General features: G+C 30.2%; 1 protein-coding gene across 1 annotated transcript in view; it reads left to right on the top strand.

Moving 5' to 3' along the window:
- The first annotated feature begins 911 nt into the window (after positions 1 to 911).
- LOC113514188 (cGMP-specific 3',5'-cyclic phosphodiesterase) overlaps positions 912 to 21,139 on the top strand; it is a 147,180-nt gene continuing 126,952 nt past the window's right edge. Inside the window, exons 1-2 of the mRNA XM_052896917.1 lie at positions 912 to 1,056; positions 12,371 to 12,717. The gene's annotated coding sequence lies outside the window, so the exon portion shown is untranslated. The remainder of the gene's footprint in view (positions 1,057 to 12,370; positions 12,718 to 21,139) is intronic.

The following is a 21,139-nucleotide window of genomic DNA, read 5'->3' as shown; positions in this document are numbered from 1 at the left end:
AAAATAGAGCCCTGAGGCACACCTGAGGAAGCCACAATGGAGGATGATTGAACACCGTCAAATACTACTCTCGAGGAACGGTTTCTAAGGTAAGATTTACACCATTCCAGCAAATTATCTCCTATTCCAAATGTTTGCAATTTTTTCACTAAGATATAGTGGTTTACCTTGTCAAGGTATCGGTACAGTTCCCATATCTATATATTGAATTCTGGGCATTGATGGCGGAAGAAAGTTCATCACCCATTTCAATATAATATATAATACCAGTATAATATCCGTATTCATTTTAATTTTGTTTTTTTATACAACTTGGAATGGCAAACAAGCTGACGGCCCGCCTGATGAAAAGTGGTAACCGTCGCCTATAGACGTGAGCAGTACCATGGACATAACAGAGTATACTGTTTCGCCCATCATACCACCCATGCGATGCCATTCCTGAGTACATAGGTGTCATTCCTCTGTACCCTGTAAATTCACGCCATATGCCACCCTTCGAACCGAAACACGGCCATGCAAACACAACTGCTTTACGGTTGAAACACGAATGGGACAGAGGTACCCAAGCAATCGACTTTTGTACAAAGTCTCAATTATATATTGGATAATTGATATTTAATATATCCATTATTACACCAATATATAGATATTAATTTACAGTATATAGGTATTGCTACATATAACTCTCTCCTAGTTGTTAGTCCTCATTACTAATAAGCCTTTTCTTCCAATTCATATACCTAATGAGGGATCAACAAAGAAACTACACTTAAACAACCACTAATGTTTCAAGACCTTACAAACATCCTCCACGTAAACATAGTTCAACATTCCAATAAAATATCTTCAAATTAATACTTCTCCAAAGTAGGATTACTGTGATGTACTCATTAAAGTTTAGACTGCAAGTCCCCCCGCTCCTGCCACTCCTCTGGGTGACGTCCGGGCGGGTGGTCGTGTGAGTCGCATTGTGACATATTATTGTTTATTATTTCCTACACCTACCTACCATACCAGGAGGACAGCACAAAATTGGCGACGAGGTGAAAATTTGTAAGTAAAAAATATATATATATATATATCATACGACTACAAAATTACCTGTTCTAATCAGTCCAAAGAGTGTGTAACTATCGTGTTGTTATTTTAATGTAACTCGACACGAATAACATTAAACTGTTAAATTTCTAAATTCACAAGAAAGAGAGAAGATAATTTATTAATTCTTAATCAATTTATTAAATATAGAAAAGACTAAAAGCAATTTCAAAAAGAAATAAAGACTTGATTCTATAAATTGTATAGAGAAAGCAAAATATTGATAAAACATATTACGGTGCATAGTACGTTTTGTAATTTAGCGACACACTGTGACTGATTTTAACGGGTTTGCGCATCATAGTCGTACGATAACTTGCTATACATGCCTAAACAAATGGTCGGCGTTTGTTGATGTCTAGGTATACCGTACCGCAAGCTTTCTGTTTATATTTACATCACAGTATAAGTGATTATAACAGTTGAATTCTTAAGATAAGTGGTTCGAGGATACCAGCGAATACTGACTATACATACAACAAAATGTGCCTGCATGTATTAGCCGAGTCGGAGTAATTATTCTGACAAATAAAATACACCGTACAATCCGAATGAGCAAAGCCCATCAAATACATAATTCCACATAAACTGTAATCTATTTAGATACAAGTTTATGCAATTGGTGGTTCCGATTATAGAGGTTGCTTCCATAATAAATAGATTTGTATGTAGGTATAAACCTAATACAAATGTAATTATCATAAGATAATTATGATATATTCAAACACTTCACATTAACTTCATTATTTGACAGATATTTGGTAAGAGTTGAGGTTACGATTTTATTTTTCTTACAAGGGACCAGCAGAATATTAGCGTTGCCGGTAGTTCTCTGCTTAATTCTGAGTCGGTTACCCTTTCGCCGTTGGGGCACATAAATTTACTTACGTATTTATGTTGGTTTATAAGTTTAAAAGGCTGTGTTTGTAACTGAGAATAATCCATTTATCCACCTGTACAACAAGTACAAGTATTCGCATTTACAATATTGTTGCCTACAATTATAATAGCATACATTATTACGGTAGGTAGGTATAATCATTTAATAAAAAATAAAATAAAAATAGCCTTTATTCCTGAATTACAGATTCTTTTTTTAAATTGTAAATATGTGTAAATAATTAATGTTGACATCAGCAACATCTTATTTTTCAGGTTGTTTTAGAACAACCATTTTAGTATAATCATTTATAAACACAAAATTCTCGAAAAAAATATAATAATAATAACTTATAATATTTTATTTAGATTCAATCCTTGACGGGGTAGTCAGACGCATTTGTTGACTACGGAATACGGTTAATATATTTATTAATAATAGTAACATAATTGGTTATTTGTCAATTATCATTAGTTGACAGTATTTATATAAATACGTATAAATAATGTACCACCCATAAAATTCCCGTTTTGCAAATTGTCTTATTATGACATCTCAATTGTCAAATCGTAGAAAAATGCAGTTCCTCAGAACTTAAGTTAAAAGATAATTCTACTAAAATATAAATAAATATTGTGGAAGCAATTCAATAGAGACTGATGAAAGATCAGTAAAAGGACACCAAAGAAACCAAATCTTGTAAAGAGATTTCAAACGGAAAAAATATACGGTGTATGAAATGCGAGAGTACATATCAAAATAGTTATGATGCACAATGTGTTGCAAGAAATAACTTCTGCTAAAAGTGTGGATTTATAAGCCATTTAGGTCAAAAGCAATATCGCACTAATCGAAATAAGTGCATGAATGTGCTAGCGCTAGTTATATGGCGAAATAAATAGTATAAACCAAATAATCCATCAAGTAAAAAATAAATAAAGTTACCAAACAATCATTCAACTCTCCTATAACTACATTCATACTGAATGTTGAACATACTCTATTCTACTATAAAATATCTTGCCAAAATGGTGGAACCAAATATTAACTATATTCCACTATAAAATATCTTGCCAAAATAGTGGAGCCAAATATTAACTATACTCTATTCCACTATAAAATATCTTGCCAAAATGGTGGAACCAAATATTAACTATACTCTATTCCACTATAAAATATCTTGCCAAAATAGTGGAACTAAATGTTAACCATACTCTATTCCACTATAAAATATATATCTTGCCAAAGTGATGGAGTTACATTAAACATACCCATTGATTTGGGTACAAAACTAGTATACCCATAAATTCGGGTACAAAACTGACATACCCATCAATTCGGGTACAAAACTAACATACCCATCAATTCGGGTACAAAACTAACATACCCATCAATTCGGGTACAAAAGTAACATACCCATCAATTCGGGTACAAAACTAACATACCCATCAATTCGGGTACAAAACTAACATACCCATCAATTCGGGTACAGAACTAACATACCCATCAATTCGGGTACAAAAGTAACATACCCATCAATTCGGGTACAAAACTAACATACCCATCAATTCGGGTACAAAACTAACATACCCATCAATTCGGGTACAAAACTAACATACTAATGACATAATATTATATACCCATCAATTCGGGTACAAAACTAACATAATAATGACATAATATTATATACCCATAAATTCGGGTACAAAAGTAACAATAATAATAATAGTCGACAAAACTAACCAAGAAAAATCTGACAAAATTCTAGGACATATAGTCCTAAAGACTCGCTGATGTACTGGGCCCATTTAAAATGTCAGTCTTGGTTGGATCTGGAAGAAGTAGAGAAAAATTGTACTCGCAGCTTATTGTGTACCTAAGAGACTGCTATGATTCTTTATATATTACAATTAAGTTGTATATTAATTTACTAAACACAAATCCAAAATTCAAATTCAATATCTAAATGAACATCAGTTAGATATTGATCATAAAATCAAATATTTAATAAAATAAAATAGTATAGCTCAAATAAACAAAAATATAATCGAACTTGTAGACAAAGCTGCGAATTGGGTTTCTCTAGTCGCACTTATTTTAAAGAATAGAATAAAGGAATATGAATCTGTCTGTCAAGGGAAAAGTCCTAAACAAAAAATGTGCATGCTAATCTTGGAAAAAATATGTACAATTACTACATAATTAAAATACCTAGTATGTATTTACTGCACACACATGTTTATGCAAATAAATTTATCTTTTACTAAACCTGATTTAAAAGATGCTTTTACATCAAATTGAGATTAGAATGTACTTAACTTTTTATAACAAGCAAGTGGTTATTTCGTTTCGATTACGATCTTACTACAATAAATAATTAAAACTGTGTTTATTTAATCAGTATTTAACAAATCTCTGTTTAAAGTGACTAAATATTATATTATTTAGTCTGTGTAACAATGGTTACTTGTAATTTAACGTGTCAAAATCTATAAATTATATAAATATAATTTATTACTTTAAGTATCTTTATTTTTAATAACAGAGACTTACTTTAGTTTAAATATAAACAAATATTGGTCACGGTTTTGTAGCAAGACATGAAAACCACCAACTAATAGGTTTATTATAATATATACATGAATGTATTTAAATGTAACAATTGGAAATAATCCCAAATAGAGGAAATGAATAAGACACCTAAACATGTATTGAATATCTTACACAAGATTAACTGTTTGTTTGTGTTAATATTTTAATTTCGAACAAATGATGTAAGGCTAAAATATGTCCTACATCTATTTAAATTCGCGATTCACAACGCGAAAGTTTAAAAGTGTGTTCAACGTATTTTAACTTTGTAAGGCAAAATAATATACCTACATATCTGTACACGTAGGTTACAAATAATGTATTAATAAAGGATTTATGTTCATGTTTAATCAATCGTGAATAGAATTTTTAGGGCTTGAGCTAATCTCAGAAGGTATTACTTGTAAGTCCCTAAAGACTATAGAATCACTTAGAAAAACAATTTTTTTGAAAAATTTTAAAGTTATAAAACTAGTAACCTATTTTGAGAAATAAATATGATAATGTGTTATAATAATATTTAGATTTTATGTGTAAATATTTTACATATATGTATATAACTCTGTATTATCAATATCTTAAATTACAAGTTGTATACAGTCACACTTATCTATCTTTATCAATTTATTGGTATACAATAAAAGAAAATGGACTCAAAATTTCGCTACAATGACTGAACAAATACGTAAAATGTTAAGGCGTAAGCTCGCTAAATATACTGTGTGCAGAGTTCTGGAAAGAAAAGTAAACATTTACAGTAATTCGTAATTTGAAAGGAAAAAGAGTTAGTAAATTATGGACACTTAAGTTTTATAAGCCATGCAATTAGTAGTTAGATGCTCCCAGGAAAACTGAACCTTAAAGTCAATCATTACAAACTCTTTAAATACGAATTCTGAGTACTTTATTAATGGTTTTCTATTTTTATTTCATTTGAGATAGCGTAAACGAGCATTCGCTACGACTCATGATAATTATTTTGGCACCCCGGCACTGTTGCCATAAACAGTAGATTATGTATCAAGGTACAAAGGATTGATACCAGTCTCGGTACATATAATAGATGTTGTAATCAATGTTCATGAAGAAATAAAATTTTGTCTACATTACATCTGATCTAAAACAATATATTATGTAACATTCCTAAAATTAATCGATGTCTAAACTATAATAAATGTGACGTACTTATGTAAATATTGAGATTATAAATAGTAACGTCTCTAATATTGTCAGTATATGTATTGTAGAAATTATTAATTGGAATTCTGATATACTTAGTATAAGATAGACCATAAATCTTCTTAAAAGTACATAAATAAAAGAAATTTTACAAGACTTGACACTTTATTCAGCACAACATTGGATAACTGCTTAGAATTTGGTATTAAACTATACTATTCGACACCATATTGACCGCAGTAGAACGAAGCAAGTAGAATACAAAAATGTGACATACGTGTACAAATAAATTAAAACCCAAAATCTGTTTGGAGGGATAAACTCCTGCTGTACCTCATAAGTTACAATATCATGCCACATTATTGATTTGTCATTAGAGATAAAATCTCTTCTATTGTAAATGTTAAGAATAATGAGATTTATTTAGAATGGTAGAGACAAATCAATAAAAGAACATTTTAAAATTAAAAGGGAAAGATATAGTGACATTGATATTGAAAATAGGAGAAAGTGTATTCGGAATATAATTAAAGAAAATATATACACGGTACTTCAATCCCTGTATCCATATACTTATTGGCGCTATATCTATAAGAAATTATGGGACTAGACAAGAATTGAGATAAAATATACACAATAATATACGTAAGAAGATGGAAGATCAATAAGAAATTATAAGGATTATGAAAAGAAAGATCTCGATGGACTTCGAGAGGAAATAGTCATATAGTTATTTTATACAAACCAGTCTTATTATATTTAGTTGCCTAAGTTATATTTAGTAACATAATAAATATGGTAATGTCATGATATTATTTTAGTTACCTATGACTGTAATGTAAAACTATATTGTTGTAGTTGTATCTATATGAAATTTGTGAGTAATTGTATCCTTTCACATTTTGTTGTAAACTCAACTTTGTTTGAAAAAAGCAACAGCTAAGTTTCTTGCCCGTTCTTCTTAGCTGAAATTGCATTCCGAATGGGCGGTAGATTTATAAAAAAAAATGACTATTCAAAAATGCTTAAAAAATAATAATTAAGTTTCCTAGAGTAAAAATATTCGTATTCTATTATTAATTTTAAAATATTTTGTAAAGGGAGAGATGTGATGTACTCATTAAAGTTTAGACTGCAAGTCCCCCCGCTCCTGCCACTCCTCTGGGTGACGTCCGGGCGGGTGGTCGTGTGAGTCGCATTGTGACATATTATTGTTTATTATTTCCTACACCTACCTACCATACCAGGAGGACAGCACAATTACGATCTAATTTGCATATCCTAAAATGGTGGCATCTCTATTAAGAACGGCTAATGTGACTCTTATTACATAAGTGGCAAGGATTATATTCCTTCCTTATACATATTGAGCCTAACTTTGTAATTACAAGTCTGTGGTCGCACTCGGTTCGTCCGCAGAATACTTAATGCCGCTTTGTATTCTTTCTTGTAAGTTGTTCAAGATAGAAGATTTTCATTATACAATAGAATTGTTAATGAACTGTTAATTTAATGGGCACAAAATATTATTAATTTCTATTTTTTTTTATCGAAAGATTAAAAAAAGAACGAGGTTCTTATTTTAATGTCTTAAATTTTTATAATTTATTTATTCTATATAAACCACATTATAAAACATTTTTGATAAAAAAAGCGCACTTAATATATAGTAAATAATAACAATAATATAATTCTTTATGGAATCAATAGGTCATACTCCTTTATTAATCCCAGATTTAGTACGAGTGAGTGAGTCGGTTCTTTGCGGAGAAAATAATAAATTATAAAGCAAAAACGATACGTAACAATTATCTACTATTTGGATATTTACGGCAACGTGCACATGACACCTTTTGTTTTGCAAGCTTTCATAGGCTATATCCTTCTCCATCGTTATAGAACGTGTATACCATATTTCACAATGATTAGTAAGTCATTAAAGCGCTAAAATGTAAGAAACAAACTCACTTTCACATGTATAATATTAGTAAGGATTAATAGTATAAATAAATAATTGACATCATTATCAGTAACAAAACAACACAAAATCAAATTTAAATAACAGTATTATTTTGTTGAAGCATTACAAAGGTATCGTAAAACGTAAACGTAACGTAAAACGTGCTCTAATCCTATAGGATTTATAAATTTACCGACAAAAAGATGATGTTACGTCATTTGTAATTTTGTATTCAGAATGTAGATAGAGATAATCTTACCAGATACAAAAATACGTTTCAATCCAGATTATTTAACTCAAAGGAATATTAAAGTCAACTCTGAAGTCCTATTCTATAAATCGATATAGTTAGTACTTCTATATCATTGCAACAAAAACATTTTGTACTCCAAAAATAATAGTAACATTATTTTTTTTACGATATTTTTATTGGCAAATTAATTCGACTGACATAAAGTGATAATCGTTATCTTTAAACTAATTCTCTTATTCATAAAAATTAAAACTACCTATTTTAACTACAAGAGTATTTTGTCACTTTTTTAGAATTGGAAAGTTAGTACAAAAGAAAGAGACAAAACAGTTCAAAAGGAAAAAGACAATTGATGTTTTCATTAATAAGGGAAATAGACAATATCATGGACATTTTTTTGTTATAACATATGAGCCATCGAGCATGCGGCTCGTCTGATGGTCTCCATGAGCAACATAGGAATCATTGCGTGTGTACTGCTGACCTTTTAAAAAATATTAGACTCTTTTCTTTAAGGTATGTATATACTGTAATACTTATCAAACGTTACCATTTGAATGAAATTTGATACACAGGTAGGTTATATCGTAACTTAGTACATATGATATTTTATAATTCACGCAGGCAGAGCCGCGATATACAGATAGTTAATAATATAAAAGCGTAGTAAAATTTTCAACTACTACTAAAATTTCATTCCAACCATCTGGACGAGTGGCGGTCCTCCACCGTGCGTTTTTCAAGGCACTTTTTTCCACGCACAACCACTCTTTGGAATCAACTTCCAGCAGCAGTATTTCCGAACCGATACGACAACATAACCTTCAAGAAAAGAGCATATTCCTTTTTAAAAGGCCGGCAGCACACCTGCAATGCTGTTAGTATTGTGGATGGTCATGGGCGGCAGTAGTCACTTACCACCAGGTGAGCCGCATGCTCATTTGCCCCCTGTGTTGTAAAAAAAAAAATATTTACCTTGTTTAGCCATATCGCACCATCGCAAACTTTGAAGTAGGTTTTACACAAATTTGTTGGCAACTTAATTCATAAATCTTCAGAATAGATTTCACTGTGATATTAAATTTAAGGTTGGGACAAAATTCGAAGAATCGGTCACAGTTTCTCTTCATTATATTTTTATCAATCGTGACAAAGTTCGATAAAAAGTCTTTAATGAAGATAAAATTTATGACCGGAAGAGGTCGCCCTCTGAAGCATCCGGTGATAGCCAGATGTCGCCCATTACAAGTGTGAATTTTCATTTTAACTATATTTGTATGGAGTTTTCGAATTCCACTATTTTCAATCGACTTCAAAAATAACGAGGGTCTCAATTCGGTTGTATTTTTTTATTTTTGCTACCTCATAACTCCTTCTCATAGCCATAGTACGTACGTGAGTTTATTTTAACTTCTACATTCTTGTACTCATTTGGATGTACTATGATATCGTAGAAATCCTTACATAAATCCGAATAAGACTGGCTATATTTTTTTAAAATAGTTAATTTCTGGCAGCGCAGTATTATTGTTTTGTTTGCGATGCAGTACATACATGTTTTATGCATTTTCGAATAAATGGTCACAATTCGAAATTTGTTTAATGAATCTCTTAATAATCAGTAGGGTTTATTCTTTTATGAGTTCTATGCTATATTGTGCGCATTGTAGCATGATGCGTACACAGTCTAAAAACTAGGCATAAATACCGATCCGATATGGAGTTAGGTTTGTTTGTTTGTAACTCTTTATTGTATATAAAAATCTTAAATTATAGAATACAGAATTCTTAAGAAAATAATAAGTACAATGCCGGACTTATCGTATATAAGAAATTTCTTCCAGTCAACCTTTGGGTGCTTGATAGAAATTATGTTTTAGTATTGTTTTTTCTCTCCCTTCGTAAGTAGCCGTTTTTTGTTCAAAATCTTAAACATAAATAACAATGTAAGAAAGAAAAAAGAAAGATAAAAAGAAATATTTTATTAAACTAAACTTTAAATATCATTAACTTGTCATTGTTTTATAATTTTACCGCCCATTTGGATAGCAATTTCAGTCAAGAATAAAGAAATTACTGTGTACCTAGCCTAACTCATTTTTTAGTCATAAGGGTTAAGAAAGCGTCCCACAAAATTAATTCCGTACTCTCCCAGATATGTACTCTTGACTGTTTTATTGTGTACACCTTCCTTACAAAAATAAACAGCTATATTGATTTTTTAACTAGCTGCGCAACTTTGGCCAACTAGTAGTCGAAATTAAATTAATTTATAACAAGATTAGTTGATACTGATACCATTATAAGATTTTTTCATTAACATAATTATCCAATTAACAAAGACCTTTACGTTCTATGTGATTTCATACAATGGAGAGGTCAAACTACGAGTATATATCTGAATCCCCTTAACTGACTCCGCTAAAAATTACACCATTCTCTAATGTAATGTAAACATCTATTGATCTGTAAAATTTCATTAAAAGCTACACAGTCATTATCTAGTAAACAAAAGACAGATATCTATTCTAAAATTTTTTTTTTTTTATACAACTTGGAATGGCAAACAAGCTGACGGCCTACCTGATGGAAAGTGGTAACCGTCGCCTATAGACATGAGCAGTATCATGGACATAACAGAGTATACTGTTTCGCCCATGATACCCCCCATGCGTTGCCATTCCTGAGGACTCAGGTGTTATTTCTCTGTACCCTGTAAATTCACTGCCATATCCCATCCTTCAAACTGAAACACAGTCATGCAAACACAACTGCTTCACGGTTGAAACACGAATGGGACAGAGGTACACAAGCAATCGACTTTTGTACAAAGTCTCCCTCTGGTGACCCGGTCGCTTTGTTCGGATTCTATAACTTATCCCCGACTTCCTTAGGTAATTTCTCAAAAATTCTCACATTACGACCTTCATGATTATATTATAACATAGATATATAAAAATGGGTCATATTTTATACGTAATAAGTACTGTGATATATCTAATAGCTACTTTTATCTGTTGTATTTATTTACTGATAAACAAATGGGGCAAAGTATGGTACAGATTATGCAAATAGTCAAAGATCACGTATAGTTTTATTTACTTTAAGTTCGTTATCAATAAATACATAAATGAAACAAATAATAAACTAGTGTGGAGTACACTATACAAATATAAATTATTATTATACATTTACGTGACCATATTTACATATATGGGTATATTGTCCTTACCGATATTATAAATGTGAAAGTAAAATTGTTTGTTATCACTGATTATCGAACCATTATGAATATTTATTTATTTATTTAAAGAAACACCAACAGCATATTGCATTGTAACACATATAACAAACATCAAATACAATACAATATTAATGCACATGCCTTTTAAAGGTATTCACAGCATTTGGTTTACATAATTATACAGTACTAGCGGCCTGGTACGTGTTTCGCTACGTATAAAGTGGAATAAATAAAAATAAAATAAAATAAATAAAAAAATTAAATGACCGCATGACATAACAACATGCTTGTACTGTCTACATTGAAAAAGTTCCAATTTGACAGCACAATCCCCAACTTAAAAAAAAGTTTGAATTTGACCCAAATATCCCCATTAACAAAATGATCCACCATTTATTGAATTCATTTGTTACAAAAAAATTTATAAATGAAAAACCGCTGGACCGATTTTGTGCAAACTTCACGTAAACCATCTACTAAATAGTCCGAATAAAGTGTAAACATTTGGTTTGGATAGGTGAGCCCGTTCTTGAGTTATAAAATTACAACGAAAAATGGCATTAAGTTTTATATATATAGATGAAATAAAGTAAACAATTTCAAGGAATTAAATAATATTAGACTACAAATATTTTAAAAGTAAAATTATTATGAAAATGAGTAAACACGTACTATATGTAATGAAGAAGGATATAGACTACTTATTATCCCGGTCACACGGGCGAAGTTGTAGGCAAAAGCTAGTAGTGAATAAATTACTATTTCTTAATTCCAATATGTGCCCTGTTCGCCATTAAAACATAATTAAATATGGTAAATTTTAAATATAAACTTTTGAAACAAATTTAAACTTTACGTCTTTATTTTGCAAATTCATAAATATAGGATTTATAACGATATTAGCTTTTACCCGTGACTTCGTCCGTGTGACTGGGATAGGTTTAAATTAAATTTTTCATTGTTCCGTTTTATTATTATTTCTATTCTTGTAAGTAATTTTAATCGACATCGAAGTTCATAATAAAACTATATAAATATATAAACAATATAATATGAAAATTAAATTTTCCTAATATTTCCAACAATTTTCCTTGATAAATAAATAAGTGTAGAACTGTCAAAGTATTATGTTATTGCAATACTGCCTAATATTCTATTCAGTTTTCAGAACGAGCGTGCCTGGGCGGGCGGGAGCAGGAGTGGGGGGCGGGGAGCGTTATTCGCCCGGTACACCTCGGCAAGCCTTCAGTCTGCCTCCGACCGTTCTGGCGAGTTCGTGCCGCTCGCCCCGCCCATCGGACTCGCTACAACCGCGTGCCGCTGAAAAAGAAGCAATTTTCTCAATTAAACCGCGGGTGAAAACCTCCTTGGCGTTTGTGTTTTGTTTTCCGTGTCCTGTGACGTCACAGCCGCACCTGACTGGCTTGTTTTGGTAGCTTCGCGCGTCAATACCGCCCCTCGTAACACGATCACATCGAGGCTTAATAGACAAAAAAATTTCAACTACAGTAAGTACACGTTTATTATTATTATTGCCGTTTTTCATTTTATGTTTTATTTATACTTCTTTAGACATCGAATTTTTTATTACTTCAATCCTATAGATTTACTTTAAACAAGGAATGAAAAAATAAATCGACCCCAGCTCCCGGTCAGCTGTTTTGAGAAGACAATTGTCAAGTATTGCCAGCAATAGTCTACGATGTAATTTTAAAGGAAGTTCCCCGATGAGCGTATCTAATTTGTTATTGGAGTTTCCTACAGCAAATTTTATATAATTGGTTTCCAATATACGTTATATAATTCATCATTATTTTAATTATAATAAGGAACATTTTTTTCTATTTGACGTTCTTTAAATTAAATATAAATCCTTGTATTTATATATGTATTTCTAAACGCTAAATACATTTAATAGATCGCCAATTAACGTATAAAGCATTTACGTGTTTGAGATTACATGTCAAAATAGTTATAAATTGTAGCACATTTATTAATAAAGGGAAATAATTTTAATTATAATCTATATAATATAAAAAAGTGGTGAGAAAGGGTTTGTTAGTAATGGGTTCTAACAGCCTCTTTGCTATTGCTAGCAATATACTATCAGGTCGACCTTAACGCGGTTCCCCTTGAAAATCATCGTGGTCAATTCTTGTCGAATTCTTCACGATGGGCCGACTGTTCTGCCTTCATCCCCATCTATCATCTATCACTGGTAGCCCGCCAGCATATACTAATAACGTACCATCCCATTTTCACACATTAAAAAAAATTATAAAGTGAACAATATTGTTTATTTCAACGCTGTCATATCTGATACTACCAGTCGGATTTCAAAAACTAATTTTGCATTTGGTAGCTCACTTCTTGAAGAACATTTATTTATTTATTTATTTATTCTTTATTGCACAGTAAAATTTTGTACAAATGGCGAGCTTAATGCCATATGGCATTCTCTACCAGCTAACCATTGGGTAAAAACAGAAAGCGTATGAAGGGCAGATGTGGTGAAAAATATGTGACAATTATAGTAACACATTAAGGCAATACACAATATAAATATAATATACACATAAGATTACATTATACGCTATAGGCTATTCAAGATCATAATACGACTATAAGAAACGCAATGGGATATAACTAGTTATTTACATATATATTGTTTATTATACACGGAAATATATTAATACTAATTAAAAAATAATGTAAACAAAGATCAGTTTATGTGTAAAATAGATCTCATCCAATGTAAGCTCTTTTACAGATAAATGAACCCATTAGGAATTTTTACCTTATTTAACTCCTTAATTACTAACAATCTATTAATGATCCGCTATTGAACACAGATGTCTGTCCATCGAGGCTCTATTAATATCATACTAGTCAGGCAACATGTAAAAGGGTTTATTTCGATTTTCCTCGTTCTTTTGTACATATAGTTATGTAGCCTTACTAATTACTGCTTACGACGTTCGAGGGTGAAAAGGAGTAGTTAAACATAGTTCATACAATGAAAATGTATGCTTACTTGCAAAAATAATGCCTACGATTCTTTCTAATCCTGTAAATTTTTGGTATTTATTTACAGATTATAATAAATCTATTGCTTTAAATACTAAATAACGAATAAATGGGATTAGGGATATCACATACAAATCATCTACATACATTTGTATATTTAGTTTTTAATGGACGTAATAAGTTTAAACAGTTATTTAGATAATTGTCCGCAATTGGACGTGTTTGTTTCCAACTTGCTTGTTTCGACGGATGACCACAAAGTGTTTGTGTTCAGAAATTTAAGATATAAATGTTTTTATTGTTATGTTGTGATTTAAATGTGATTAATATAATTTTATTTAATTATACATATGTGTTACTGTACTGATGCTTTCCTGGGTGAACGTATTGGGTAACTGTAAAGTTCACTCAGTTGATGAAATAAATAAATAATACCATTTTCAACCAATCTCAAAAAAGGAAGATCTCAATTCGGTTGTATTTTTTTTATATTTTTTACCTCTTAACTCCGTTAATCTTAGTCTTTTTTTATCTAAAAGGCTATATTTATAGATTGGTTTTAATAGAAACTTTACAAAAATCGATTTAGTCGTTTTGTTTTAAATCAAAATGGCTAGTTTTGCCATAATTGAAGTCGATTTTTGTGAAATATAATATTAAATTATTTTTATTGTAAAATAATACAATAAGCCATCGTATAGTGAACTAATTTGGTTACATGAATACCTTCAGTGGTCATAAATTGGATTCCAGGCAATTCCAATGTTTACAACAACGATTGTAATCGATTATATTACCCCACCTCGTAGTACAGTTGTGACGTCAGCAGTTAAGGAATAAAATAACAAGAAAACAATAAATATAATATAAAGCATATTTATTTAATTTTTTGGTTATTACTACTTGCAATCTGCCCCGGCTTCGCACGTGTTCAGTTTTTAAATATATATATATATATATATATATATATATATATATATATATATATATTAACGTGTAGGCGTAATAATATATATATATATATATATATATATATATATATATATATATATATATATATATATATATATATATATATATATATGTAGTAAGCAGAATGAAGGGCATCCTAGACAAATCTCAATGATTTTTGGTATGCTTATTTATTAATTTGAATTGTGAAAAAGTGAAAATAAATAAATAAATAAATTTACTTATTTAAAAAGTTTATTGTACTCACATAATGTAAAAAAACTAAGAGACAATGAAATTTGTATCAAAATTCGAAACGTAGTAAAAATAAAAGTGCGAGATAATGGGCACACCCGGATAGTAACTTAGGGCTATTATTATTCAAAATAACGTAGGTAATTTCTAAATAAATAAATATATTCGAATATTTGTAAAAAGAAATATTATTAATCTTTTTATATCCTATGTAAAATTATAATAAAAATAGATACATTATATCATTCTCTCAATCATTGTTTGTTAAATGAAGCTTGATATGGTTATTTGTGACATATGATCTCATTCTTATATGCAATCGTCATCATCATTTTAAAATTGATATGAGAATTCTATAACATATATACATACATATCTATCACGCCTGTCTCCCATTAGGGTAGGCAGAAACAATACAACGCCAAATGCCGAACGCCAATTCTATAACGTCTCGATATATTTGTATATACCCCCTGCAGAATCTATTCGTCGGATATAACCAAAGAAAGGAACTCGAAAACAAATTAATTTTCAACCGACATAAAAAAAGGTCTCAGTTTGGTTATATTTTTATTATGTATGGTTCTTCGTATCTCTATTATTATTTTTATTATTCTATTTTTGTTATTTTATGTTACATGCCGATTTAGAAAATTATTTTTCTTTCAAAATAAATAGCTTACAATTAAAGTAGATTTTTTTTTGTTGAATACAATCTTACTTTACATATATTACACGAAAAACTTATCTTCCTTCATTCAATAATTAAATCGCACAAAAATACAGACAAATAGAGAATTTCCTCCTTTTTTAATTTTGAAGTTGGCTAAAAATTATATTCATTTTTTTATTTTTAAAGTAAAGAAGGTCCGACTTACATAACTAAGGAACCGCAGATGTAAGGCAACTTACCTATATCATTCGTTCTGTATATGCTTGTTATTTGTTATGTTATCTTAGATAACCAATCTCAATAACAAAAGAAAATAGTAGATTATTACAACTATATATCATATTAGATGTTTAAACTTCAAGTCTTTTTAGTTTACCACTTATCTACAGTGTTTTCTTATCTATATCCAAGTGTTGTCTTATTACGTCCTGCCTTAGAATCTATTTTACAACGAATTTATTTCAATAAAAATAAAAAAATATATAAACAAATAAATAATTCAAAAATCATTTATTCATGAGCATTTTAGCCGACCAAAAATTTTATATTTACAGTCTTCGCTGTTGTCTCTCTCTTTTTTACATATATTTATATAGAGTCTAACATTAAATGAAAATTCCTGAACAACTATTGTCACACTCGGTGCAACTAATACATGCATTTTCTTCAAGCCAGCTTTATCGTATGCCATATCTTTGACCTCCCTGTACCAAATCACACCTAATATTCCCTTTATCTGTCTAATGTAGACAACATTAACATTAAGACAACATACGAATCAAAAATAGATTAATTGGTGGAAAACTTCAGTTTATTGCCAATTTAAGAGAGTATTTTTGTGATAATTTCAACAAAATTTTATTACTTTTTCATTCAAATCTATTTAAATAGACTAAAAATGATTTCATACTGTAAGGTTTCGTTGGAATTTCCTCTAGGGAATACTCCGATCGTGGAATGAGCTTCCTGCCGAGGTTGTCTCTAAAGGTTGGAGGAGTTCTTCAAATAGGGCGTAATATGGTTTCTTAAAGATAAGCTAGGTATTTAAATGTTGCGATAATTATTTACCATTAAACAGGCTGTATACATATTTGCCACTATTGTGGTAAAAAAAAATGTTTATTGCCCATAAATAACATTACTGATCACCATTATCATCATCATATCAGCTTTTACCGGTCCACTGCCGGATATAAGCCTCTTCTTAGGAGGATTTTGTTAGTCCACACTTGTCAGGTGGATTGACAACCCTAGTTACGCTTTGGAGATGTTTTAAAAGGGACGCCGCTGCCTATCCCTCGCCCTTTCTTAGTAGCCTCTTACGAAAAGAAAGGGGTGGCCTATTCTGGGTCTCGATCACACGGAAAAATATATGCCATAATAAATATTACTGTATAATTACACTGTGTCAACTAATGGATATACCTACAATTAATATTCATATATAACTATAGGAATTTTATAAAGTTACCTAAAAAAAACTAGCTACACAAGTTTTTTCTTTTTAAATATCGTTTCTGAAAAAAAATATTGCGGAAGTATATTCTCCGTTTTCTTCTGTGCAATTTCTACAAACGACTGAGTTTACTTCTGCGTTGATTTCATATTTATTTTGTTACTATTGAAGTGTCTGTTTTGTTTGCAAAGTTTAAGAAGGATTGTTGTGTTGTTTGCGAAGCAAAACCTTACTTTGATTTGAACCTATACAGAAAAATAACATCAAATTTGATATTAGAGCAATAAAAAAGTCAAACTCAATTAATAATATCATAACATCGTCAGAATCTTCGTCAAAGATATCACATAAACATATAAAAACTTTTATAAAGTACTTAAAAATAAATGAAATGAATAAGGTAACAAATTAGTCCCCGCAGTGTTATGGCCTTACACGTGTTCGAGTTTTTCTCGTATTGTCCTCAAATTCTAAAGGTACATTTACATCAAACGAATAAAGAGTATTGAGCAAGAGCTATAAGTCTTACGACTAGAGCATAGGACCTATAATAATAATAAAAGAAAAAAAAAAGAAAGAAATATTTTTATTACAGTAAACACAAGTTTCTTTACCGGCCATTCGAAACGCTATTTCAGATAAGAAGAATGGGAGATAGAGGGAAAAATATTAATGTTTTTTTTTTTTTACTGAAATAAGAGATATTATACATAGTTTGATTTATATATAGTTTTACATATAAGAAGAATGACAATCTTTATATGGTTTTACATTACATTAAATGAAATTACACACCAATATCTGAACTGAGCCTATTTTGTGATTCAGGAATTGATTATTATATGTTCTTCATATCGTTTAAAGGCAATCATATATTATAGGAATTAACTTATTAAATGTAGGTATATCTTATATTAAAAATCCACAACGCAATTTGTAAGACCTAGTCTGATCAAAATTTTAAAGTTACAATTTTTTCCGCAACTTTATATGCCAAATAAAAAAATATATCGTACTTGTTTAGTTTGTCTATACGTATTTATTTATATTGTTATGTAATCTAGTGCTCAAGGCAAGATATTGCTACAGGGAAAAAGATATTTTACAAAGAACAGGGTAACACAGTGCACCAGGTCTCTTTTGAAACCTTTTTTTTTTTTTTTTTTTCATTTAATTAAATTATGAATTTGAGACTAAAAAGATTTTTATTTGTTGTTTTCTTCATCTAAATTTAGATTTTTTAGAATATGATTTTTATTTGTATAAGGAACGTTAAATAAATTTATTATTTTACTAATATTATAAATGTGAAAGTGAGTTTGTCTTCTTATTACCGTATATCGTTTTAATGACGCAACCAATTACTATGAAATTTATTATACACGTAGTATATGGGATAGAGAAGAATATAGACTACTTTTTATCTCAGTCAGTAAACATATCTTGATCACGCAGACGAAGTCCGGGACTTCGAAGGACCGGGGCAAAAGCTGCTTTTAATGTAATTGTTTAAATTGCTGTTTTTGTAATTCTGTATCGTATTAGTTATTTTTTTATAACACAAAGAACAGACAACAATACGACTAATCCTTAGATAGTATAGTATACTAAGTCTATATGGGCTCACCTGATAGTAAGTTTTTGTATATTTGTATATGGAAAATTTACTTAGTACACAAATTCCTTGGCGTAGTCATAAAAATAAAAAACAAATTTTACATTACGTAGTTACATATTTGCCGTAACAACCGTCTTTTCAAGGAATGTTCTTTAGTCATTTTCCTGTAGTGCAGAAGTTCATTGAGCAATTAAAACCATTGTTTACGAACTCCGTAGGACAATTAAAAAATGCTCTCAGCATGTAGTGTTCTTATCATGTTTACCTTAAAATAGGACGAGCCGAGAAATAAAGAGTATTCGCCCGTTTGGTGTATTTACTCCTTAACTCGTATTCGACGCTGGAAAGCCGAAATGTGTTAAGAGCCATTAAGTGAATTTTACAGGATAGTAAAAAAATGGTAATAAAAAGCAAAACGAGCAATAACAGATAGTACAGTAAAATGTCTGATACAGTATAATAATTTTAGTATAACTTCTACGTATTTTTAATATATTTTATACAAATAAAAATAGAAAACAATTAAAAGTTATTGAATAAACAAAAGACATTTCTATGGTTGCCTTTTTTGTGACTTGACTCTTTTATTAAAAATACTATTCGAAGCAGAAAAAATCTGAGGGCCTACCATGAAATGTTTTTCGAAATATCGGAGCCAAACGAAACAAAAATTTTGTTGTTAAAATTACATAATACATGCCGTTTGAAAATATTAAAAATGTTAAAATATTGTTCCTTTGGACTTTTATGATAAGATGTATGACGAACGAAATGTTATACTCCATTTATTGGTCCGATTTTAGTATAAACAACAACACGAAATTGAGTCCGAAATTTCGGAATTTCATTTCATGGTAGACCCGCTGAATTCGATGATATGAATTTTTACTAATATTATAAATATGAAAGTAAGTTTGATTATAACCTCTTAATTGAACCAATCACTATGAAACACACTGTATACATGTTATGTGCAACAGAGAAGGACATAGGCTACTTTTTATCCAGGTCAATGTACATATATCAGTCACAGAGAAAAAGCCGCGGGTAAAATCTATTATATTGTTTAACTCGATATAATCCAAAGTGGCGCTTATTACATTTTGCCTTTCCAGCGTTGATATTATGTCCATATTATGACTCAATAGCCCTGATGGGGTCTTGGGACAACGTTGTTAGATAGTTCCATTTATAGTTGAGGCCAATGGTTGGACGACGCAATGGTACGTATTACCTATTGTCTACTATACCATATGCAATCAAAATCATTCTAATCAGCAACGTGCAAAGGTTTTTAACTGATTCAAAAAGAAAGTTCTAGAGTTTTTTTTTTTTTGACAAACATCAAATAGTCGTTACGTTTCCAAATTTAAAATAATTTTTATACATTTTTATTATTATTTTTTCTGCTATATTATGTAGGTATTATTTATCAGCTATCCTGCTTTTATTATTCTCAGCGTATCCTCAACTTTGCCTTCATTTAGTTCATAATATTGAGATTATTTATGGGTAATTAACCTTTACCCGCGACTTTCTCCGCGTGACCGGATTAGAACTAGAATTAAAGCATAGTTTTGCTACAGTAGTTACCTTTCTTCATCCATATCTACACCAAGATTCGTAAAGATTGTTGAAGCCATTAAGGCACTTAGAGGTGACAAACAAACTCTTTTTCTCATTTATAATACTAGCCTTATCCCGCGGTTACGTCTACGCGAATCGGTACATAAAGTATCTTATATACTAATTGTAATTTATTTATTTATTTCAAAGTATTATTTTTACGTCTTATATGTCATGCTTTATGTATAAACCCATTAAATACTTTTTCCTTTCGGGCTCTCAAGTTTGGCTGGAAGAAATCCCTTTAATGGATAAGTCCGCCTGTCTTTATTTTGGTATAACTTCACATCTATAAGTGAATGTACAAAAGCATATAAATAAATA

The sequence above is a fragment of the Galleria mellonella genome, unplaced genomic scaffold, assembly GCF_026898425.1.
Source record: "Galleria mellonella isolate WM207_F2 unplaced genomic scaffold, CSIRO_AGI_GalMel_v1 utg35, whole genome shotgun sequence".
NCBI classification, from domain to species: domain Eukaryota; kingdom Metazoa; phylum Arthropoda; class Insecta; order Lepidoptera; family Pyralidae; genus Galleria; species Galleria mellonella.
The sequence above is the reverse complement of the archived record's forward strand: the minus strand, read 5'-3'. Positions and strand labels throughout refer to the sequence as shown.